This window comes from Raphanus sativus, unplaced genomic scaffold, assembly GCF_000801105.2.
Source record: "Raphanus sativus cultivar WK10039 unplaced genomic scaffold, ASM80110v3 Scaffold0878, whole genome shotgun sequence".
Lineage (NCBI taxonomy): Eukaryota > Viridiplantae > Streptophyta > Magnoliopsida > Brassicales > Brassicaceae > Raphanus > Raphanus sativus.
Window position 1 is genome coordinate 1 of NW_026616192.1, and position 8,631 is coordinate 8,631.

General features: G+C 40.7%; 1 non-coding gene across 1 annotated transcript; it reads left to right on the top strand.

Annotated features, from left to right (window-relative positions):
* Positions 1-8,298: 8,298 nt before the first annotated feature.
* Positions 8,299-8,405, top strand: LOC130503242 (small nucleolar RNA R71). The gene has a single exon (XR_008940707.1). It is a non-coding gene; the product is annotated as a small nucleolar RNA R71 (small nucleolar RNA).
* Positions 8,406-8,631: the final 226 nt, after the last annotated feature.

The window sequence follows — 8,631 nt, forward strand, 5'->3', positions numbered from 1 at the left end:
TTCGAATAAAGCTTCTTAGATCGTGGTTCATCCTGGTTTGATAAGAATCATGAAGATATTGCCATATGTCCGAACAGGCAATCTGGAATCATCTGGATAGAAAGTGGGATATTCTCTTACTCACAACTCCTATGAGATTTATTCAACTTCCTGGTTATTCTACACTGATTAGTGGTTCCAAATAAAGCTTCTTAGATTGTGTTCATCCTGGTTTGATAAGAATCATGAAGATAATGGCATATGTCCGAACAGGCTAATCTGGAATCATTTGGATAGAAAGTGGGATATCTTCTTACTCACAACTCCTATGAAATTTATTCAACTTCCTTGTTACTCCACTGATTAGTGGTTCCAATAAGCTTCTTAGATCGTGGTTCATCCTGGTTTGATAAGAATCATGAAGATATTGCCATATGTCCGAACAGGCTAATCTGGAATCATCTGGATAGAAAGTGGGATATCTTCTTTACTCACAACTCCTATGAGATTTATTCAACTTCCTGGTTATTCTCCACTGATTATGGTTCCAATCAAGCTTCTTACATATGGTTCATCCTGGTTTTGATAAGAATCATGAAGATAAATGGCATATGTCCGAACAGGCTAATCTGGAATCATCTGGATAGAAGGTGGGATATCTTCTTGCTCAACAACACTTATGAGATTTATTCAACTTCCTGTTATTTCTCCACTGATTAGTGGTTCCAAATAAAGCTTCCTTAGATCGTGGTTCATCCTGGTTTTGATAAGAATCATGAATATATTGCCATTATGTCCGAACAAGCTAATCTGGAATCATCTGGATAGAAAGTGGGATATCTTCTTACTCACAAATCCTATGAGATTTATTCAACTTCCTGGTTATTCTCCACTGATTAGTGGTTCCAAATAAAGCTTCTTAGATCGTGGTTCATCCTGTTTTGATAAGAATCATGAAGATATTGCCATATGTCCGAACAGGCTAATCTGGAATCATCTGGATAGAAGGGGATATCTTCTTACTCACAACACTTATGAGATTTATTCAACTTCCTGGTTATTCTCCACTGATTAGTGGTTCCAAATAAAGCTTCTTAGATCGTGGTTCATTCTGGTTGATAAGAATCATGAAGATTGCCATATGTCCGAACAGGCTAATCTGGAATCATCTGGATAGAAAGTGGGATATCTTCTTGCTCACAACTCCTATGAGATTTTTTCAACTTCCTGGTTATTCTCCACTGATTAGTGGTTCCCAATAAAGCTTCTTAGATATTGGTTCATCCTGGTTTGATAAGAATCATGAAGATATTGCCATATGTCCGAACAGGCTAATCTGTAATCATCTGGATAGAAAGTGGGATATCTTCTTACTCACAACTCCTATGAGATTTTTTCAACTTCCTGGTTATTCTCCACTGATTAGTGGTTCCAAATAAAGCTTCTTAGATCGTGGTTCATCCTGGTTTGATAAGAATCATGAAGATAATGGCATATGTCCGAACAGGCTAATCTGGAATCATCTGGATAGAAGTGGGATATCTTCTTGCTCACAACACCTATGAGATTTATTCAACTTCCTGGTTATTCTCCCACTGATTAGTGGTTCCAAATAAAGCTTCTTAGATCGTGTTCATCCTGGTTTGATAAGAATCATGAAGATATTGGCATATGTCCGAACAGGCTAATCTGGAATCATCTGGATAGAAGTGGGATATCTTCTTGCTCACAACTCCTATGAGATTTATTCAACTTCCTGGTTATTCTCCACTGATTAGTGGTTCCAAATAAAGCTTCTTAGATCGTTGTTCATCCTGGTTTGATAAGAATCATGAAGATATTGGCATATGTCCGAACAGGCTAATCTGGAATCATCTGGATAGAAAGTGGGATATCTTCTTACTCACAACTCCTATGAGATTTATTCAACTTCCTGGTTATTCTCCACTGATTAGTGGTTCCAAATAAAGCTTCTTAGATCGTTGTTCATCCTGTTTGATAAGAATCATGAAGATAATGGCATATGTCCGAACAGGCTAATCTGAAATTATCTGGATAGAAGGGGGATATCTTCTTGCTCACAACACTTATGAGATTTATTCAACTTCCTGGTTATTCTCCACTGATTAGTGGTTCCAAATAAAGTTTCTTAGATCGTGGTTCATCCTGGTTTGATAAGAATCATGAAGATATTGCCATAGGTCCGAACAGGCTAATCTGGAATCATCTGGATAGAAAGTGGGATATCTTCTTACTCACAACTCCTATGAGATTTATTTAACTTCCTGGTTATTCTCCACTGATTAGTGGTTCCAAATAAAGCTTCTTAGATCGTGGTTCATCTGGTTTGATAAGAATCATGAAATAATGCATATGTCCGAACAGGCTAATCTGGAATCATCTGGATAGAAAGTGGGATATCTTCTTACTCACAACTCCTATGAGATTTATTTAACTTCCTGGTTATTCTCCACTGAATATTGGTTCCAAATAAAGCTTCTTAGATCGTGGTTCATCCTGGTTTGATAAGAATCATGAAGATAATGCATATGTCCGAACAGGCTAATCTGGAATCATCTGGATAGAAAGTGGGATATCTTCTTACTCACAACTCCTATGAGATTTATTTAACTTCCTGGTTATTCTCCACTGATTAGTGGTTCCAAATAAAGCTTTCTAGATCGTGGTTCATCCTGGTTTGATAAGAATCATGAAGATATTGCCATATGTCCGAACAGGCTAATCTGGAATCATCTGGATAGAAAGTGGGATATCTTCTTACTCACAACTCCTATGAGATTTATTTACTTCCTGGTTATTCTCCACTGAATATTGTTCCAAATAAAGCTTCTTAGATCGTGGTTCATCCTGGTTTGATAAGAATCATGAAGATATTGCCATATGTCCGAACAGGCTAATCTGGAATCATCTGGATAGAAAGTGGGATATCTTCTTACTCACAACTCCTATGAGATTTATTCAACTTCCCGGTTATTCTCCACTGATTAGTGGTTCCAAATAAAGCTTCTTAGATCGTGGTTCATCCTGGTTTGATAAGAATCATGAAGATATTGCCATATGTCCGAACAGGCTAATCTGGAATCATCTGGATAGAAAGTGGGATATCTTCTTACTCACAACTCCTATGAGATTTATTCAACTTCCTGGTTATTCTCCACTGATTAGTGGTTCCAAATAAAGCTTCTTAGATCGTGGTTCATCCTGGTTTGATAAGAATCATGAAGATAATGACATATGTCCCGAACAGGCTAATCTGGAATCATCTGGATAGAAGGTGGGATATCTTCTTGCTCACAACACTTATGAGATTTATTCTAACTTCCTGGTTATTCTCCACTGATTAGTGGTTCCGAATAAAGCTTCTTAGATCGTGGTTCATCCTGCTTTGATAAGAATCATGAAGATATTGCCATATGTCCGAACAGGCTAATCTGGAATCATCTGGATAGAAAGTGGGATATCTTCTTACTCACAACTCCTATGAGATTTATTTAACTTCCTGGTTATTCTCCACTGAAGTGGTTCCAAATAAAGCTTCTTAGATCGTGGTTCATCCTGGTTTGATAAGAATCATGAAGATAAGCATATGTCCGAACAGGCTAATCTGGAATCATTTGGATAGAAAGTGGGATATCTTCTTACTCACAACTCCTATGAGATTTATTTAACTTCCTGGTTATTTCCCCACTTATTAGTGGTTCCAAATAAAGCTTCTTAGATCGTGGTTCATCCTGGTTGATAAGAATCATGAAGATATTTGATATTCGTGTATACGCACACCAATTAACCTAATGTGCACACTACCACAATCGAATGGTATGTCGATGTAGCACTTTAGGATCAAATCCACAGAGACCAACTATTACACTTTATTTCTATGGGATTCAAAATCAAGCTAAGACAATATGAGGTTTTGTTTTGAGGTGGGTGACGTGCAAGTAAATTAAATGATTGCAGAGTAAATTCAAATTAAAGAGAAGCAAGTCTAGGGTTGATTCATCGGGTGCTAATTTGTGAGCCAAACAATTATTCAAGCATTGTTAAACGTAAGTCTAGAACTCGGATCACTCAAGTAGAACAGCCCACTGTCGTGGTACTGCTCCCTATGCTGATCGATCTCACCGTCTTGTCGGTCGTTGGTGAGAAGCGATCGCAAGCAATAGAGATCAAGTCCGATAGGTTCACAAAACACCCTAATATCTTACTTTCGCTGATTAGGGATGCAATGCTCATTCAAAACAGATCTAGCAACCTATTACACGGTTAATGACAAGTTAAACCTGCTAATATTAAGCGGCCAGTTTAATGCAAGCAATAAGAACAGTTATGAATGAAGACAATCAATGGATTCACTTATCTATGTTTAGCTCACGAAATCACAACACCCTAGAACCCTAGACAAGCTAGCCGACTACTCAGCCATGACACAAGAGATCAAAGACATGGATACTGAATAATACTTCATAAAAATAACAGAAACAAAGAGAGGGTTCAGGATAATTTCTCTATGGAGAGAGAGATGGAGCCTTCTCCCTTTACAATAAGAAAATCCAATAATCTAAAAGTCTCCAATGATTTCTTGCGTCTAAATAGCGTAGAATGATAATGAGAAAACAGAAAATATGATATATCAAAAGCCACAGGCGGCTGGAGAGAAAAAGAGGATAATTAGGGCAAATCCCGAAATAATAGTGGTTTCCTTAAAATCTCTGCCGCTGGACAATCACTCGGGTTGTTCCGCTCGATCGGAACAATCATCAGACTGTTCTGTGAAAATCACCAAACTGCACTGTTTTCTGCCTCTTTTGTTCCAGCAGGTCCATCTCCCATCCAGTGCAACTCCAGACCTGTAATGACTCGAAAAGGACTAGAAAGACTCGATAAAGACTTGAAAACCAATTAGAAAACATATATACAATGATGTATAAAACACCATATATCAATTCCCCCAGACTTAGATCCTTGTTTGTCCTCGAACAAGACCAAGTATCAAGAACAGGGAGAAATGTTTGAAAGTGTGGGAACTCTCCTATTCTCAGCAACCATACCTTAACCACGAATCTCTGAACCATACAAGCAGTAAACTAGGACAACACACCCTTACCAGAACCCCACTGACTGCTGTTCGAAAATCGGCTCCATACTCTACATCTCAAACCTGAAAAAGCAACACTATCGAGACAGAACTCCCTACATTCATTTAAGAGCAGCGTGAGCTTCTCATCACAGGCACTATTCAGGGTAGACGGGCTAGGTGTGGAACAGGCTAATTTTATGGTGGAGCTAAAGAGTGTTTAGGGGCTACCAACTTTTCGTAGTGGATGCAGGATATCGCGCAAAATAGTCGTGAGAGGATGGCTCCATTGATGTCCACAGCCCCTTACTCGTTTTGCTATCTCAGGAGCGACTGTTCTTTTCGTTCGGGAACAATCATCAGACTGCTCCGCTCATCTGTCTGCTCCTCATCCCTTCATATTGATACCTACTCTTCTGCTCGACCTTCCCATTGGCTCGTGTATCCTGAATTCTTCTCCTTCTCCATCACCATATGCTAAATAAAATGAAAGATTTTTTTTTTTTTTAGATGGTGGGGTGACGAAGAAGGAGGTAACATGTGATGTTTGGATTGCCATTGGTGGTTTCTTCTGGTTCAAATCATTCTGGTTCTCCACCCATGTTCTTGCACAGCTCATTGGTTATGGAGCGGTTGCTCCCTTAATCTGCTTGTTCTCCTTCTGACTGAATCTGCGCAGTCAGTAACGAGTAAGAGGCTGCGTCGATCCTTTCCTCTCCGACCTTTTTGCACATATCTGCACATATAACACTGAAAAACAAATGCATGAAGGTGGAATAAAGGCTAAGGCGCAGGGTGGGAACTAGCTAAAGATGAGCTAGCCACTCAGGAACAACAATATGGATAGAAAGAATAAGAAGTCCTGAGTGTAGTTCTCGTTTCCCTGATCTAGTGCCCATAACAAGAAGAATTTCAGTCAAGATTAGGTTCAAGTTAGGTGGAGTTAAGTCTACCCAGTGTAACCTGATCGGCTGAGAACTTCTGGAGAATCAAGTGAGATATGTCAGGGTGTTCCAGGTCCACATGTGTGTCTTTCGCCACTGCTAAGGTCACTGAATAAGACAACTAAAGCACGAGGTGGTTAGTGATCAACACAGAATAAGGTCCTAATTCCCACAAAACTTTGACTCACTCGATCCTAAAAACTGACTCAGACTGACTCAAAAGAAAACAAAAGAAAGAAACGAGTTAGTAAACGACGAAGACCCTCCCCCAGACTTACTTCACAACGTCTCGGTGTGAAAATAAATCAGAGAGAAGGTGAAAACCAGAATATACAAATTTTTTTTGGTCGAGATACTTACCTGGAGCGGGTGCTCCGAAAAAATTCTGGGTGTTCTATCGCCAGATTTTCACCTGGGCGGTTGTTCTTGGCTCCTGCAGAACAGGGAGCTCCGTTTCTGCAACCCAGAATTTTTCGAAGTATCTAGAATTTTTCTGCTTTTTGACCTGAAACTCAATAAACTAAAACGAAAATAAGCAAACAAAAACAAAACCAAGTTATATTTACACTTACCAGTGGGTTGCCTCCCACAAGCGCTTGGTTAAAGTCACTAGCTTGACTTGGTGACAGAGATCAGTTGGGTTGAGCATGAGGGCTTGTTCCAAAACAAGTTCCACAATCAGACATGTTCAGCTTCAAAAACTCTGCTCAACAACCCTTTCACAGCAGCTTCTCCTTTCTCTTTCAGTTCATCTGTGAGAATAACTCTGACCTTGGAGAAAGGTTTAGAGGTACCCTTGCACTTTACCTCATATTCAATGGATTTCTCATCACACATGCAAGGTATCAAAGTCATGGTAGGATCTCTCCTGGCCCTTTTCTTCTGGACTTTTACATTCACCTTAGCATTCCCACTGAGTGTATGGGTATCAGTGTGAGGATCTCCATCCAGGACTTTCTTGACTCACTGTTTTACCAAGGTCCTTCCTTGGAACAACCTTCAGCTTTTCTCCACTGAACACTGAGATGCAAGAGGCGTGTAGTTTCTGAAATCTGGTGGGAACAGCCTGATAAAAGACATTCTTGTTGATGTGGGAGAAGGAGACTCTCTTATTAGGCATATCAACGATTGCTCCCACTGTAGCCATAAATGTCCTTCCTAAGATTAAAGGCATCTCATGATCCTTGTTCACCTCAACAACCTGAAATTCAGTATGGAGAACACAGTCCCCAACTTGGACAGGAAGGTTGCGAATGGTGCCATAAGGAACTGCTCTGGAAGAGTTTGTAAAAGTCAGAGTCACCTTAGAAGGCTCAACATCAGCAATGCTCAACTTGTCTACAATCGCCTTTGAGACAAGATTCACACAAGATCCAGAGTCACAAAGAGCTTCCTCAAATTTTACTCCAGCAATGGAACATGGAAAAGCAAATTTTCCAGGGTCATCAACCTTAGGCAACACCTTCAGGTGTCTAGGTGGAATCGGATAACCTTAGGAACATAGACTCGCACTGGTGGAATATCAGTAGATCCGTCGGGAGCGGGAGCAGTCGCGGGAGCAGTCACTCTAGAGCTAGCAGACTGCTCTGTTCTCTGTTCTGCGCCCAGAACACTCTCAGCGAACAGTTGTTCCGCTTGTTTTTCCTCAGATTTCTCACGTCTCTGCTCGGTTGCATTAGAGTGCTCAACCCTAGGATTCATCACACTTTTTCCACGAATGATCTCTTGCTGTCTTTTAACAGTTTCAGCAGTTTGAGCAAGCTGAACATCAATCTTCTTTATGTGGTTGTTCACAGTATCATATGTTGAATTCAGCTCAGTGAACATGCTGTCCATCCTGGTGTTGATGTCTGCGGTAACCTGATTCAGTGCCTTGACCTGAAGCTGCTGGCTCTGCATCTGCTGCATCATAATGTTCAGATTTTTCAGATCATCTGGCGGACTGTTCCCTGCAGTTGGAGCACTCGCGGCTGGAACAGCTTGCTGATTGCTCTGCGGGTGGTGTTCTGATACCCAGATCCTTGTGCCTGGTTGTTCTGCAGTAGCTGATCGACCTTAGCTGTCAGCTCATCAATATTCTGGGTGTGTACACTGTTGACTTCTTTGGAGCGATCGCTCTCCTGGTTCTCATTGGTTGAGCTAGCTGCCATGTTCTCAATCAGCTTAAACGCTCCATCAGTGGTCTGAGTCATGAAGTCTCCATTGCTCAAAGAGTTTAGAGCACCTTGGTATTTCCAGTCCACTCCATCATAGAAAATGCCCAGAAGGTAATCATCATCAAATCCATGGTGAGGGCATTATCTCTGGTAGTCATTGAACCGCTCCCATGCGTCACAAAAAGGCTCATCATGGAGCTGTCTGAATGAGGTGATCTTGTTCCTCAATGCAGTTGTTCTCGCCTTAGAGTAGAAATGGTTAAGGAACGCTGATCGGACCTGTTCCCATGAAGTGAGAGAGCCGGTAGGGAGAGAGTTCAACCACCGTGCAGCTTTTCCATCAAGAGAGAATGGGAATAACATGCACTTGATGTAGTCTGATGGCACACCATTCGCACGAGTGAAACTGCAGACTTTTTCGAAATTTTCAATATGCTCCATTGGAATTTCTGCAGAG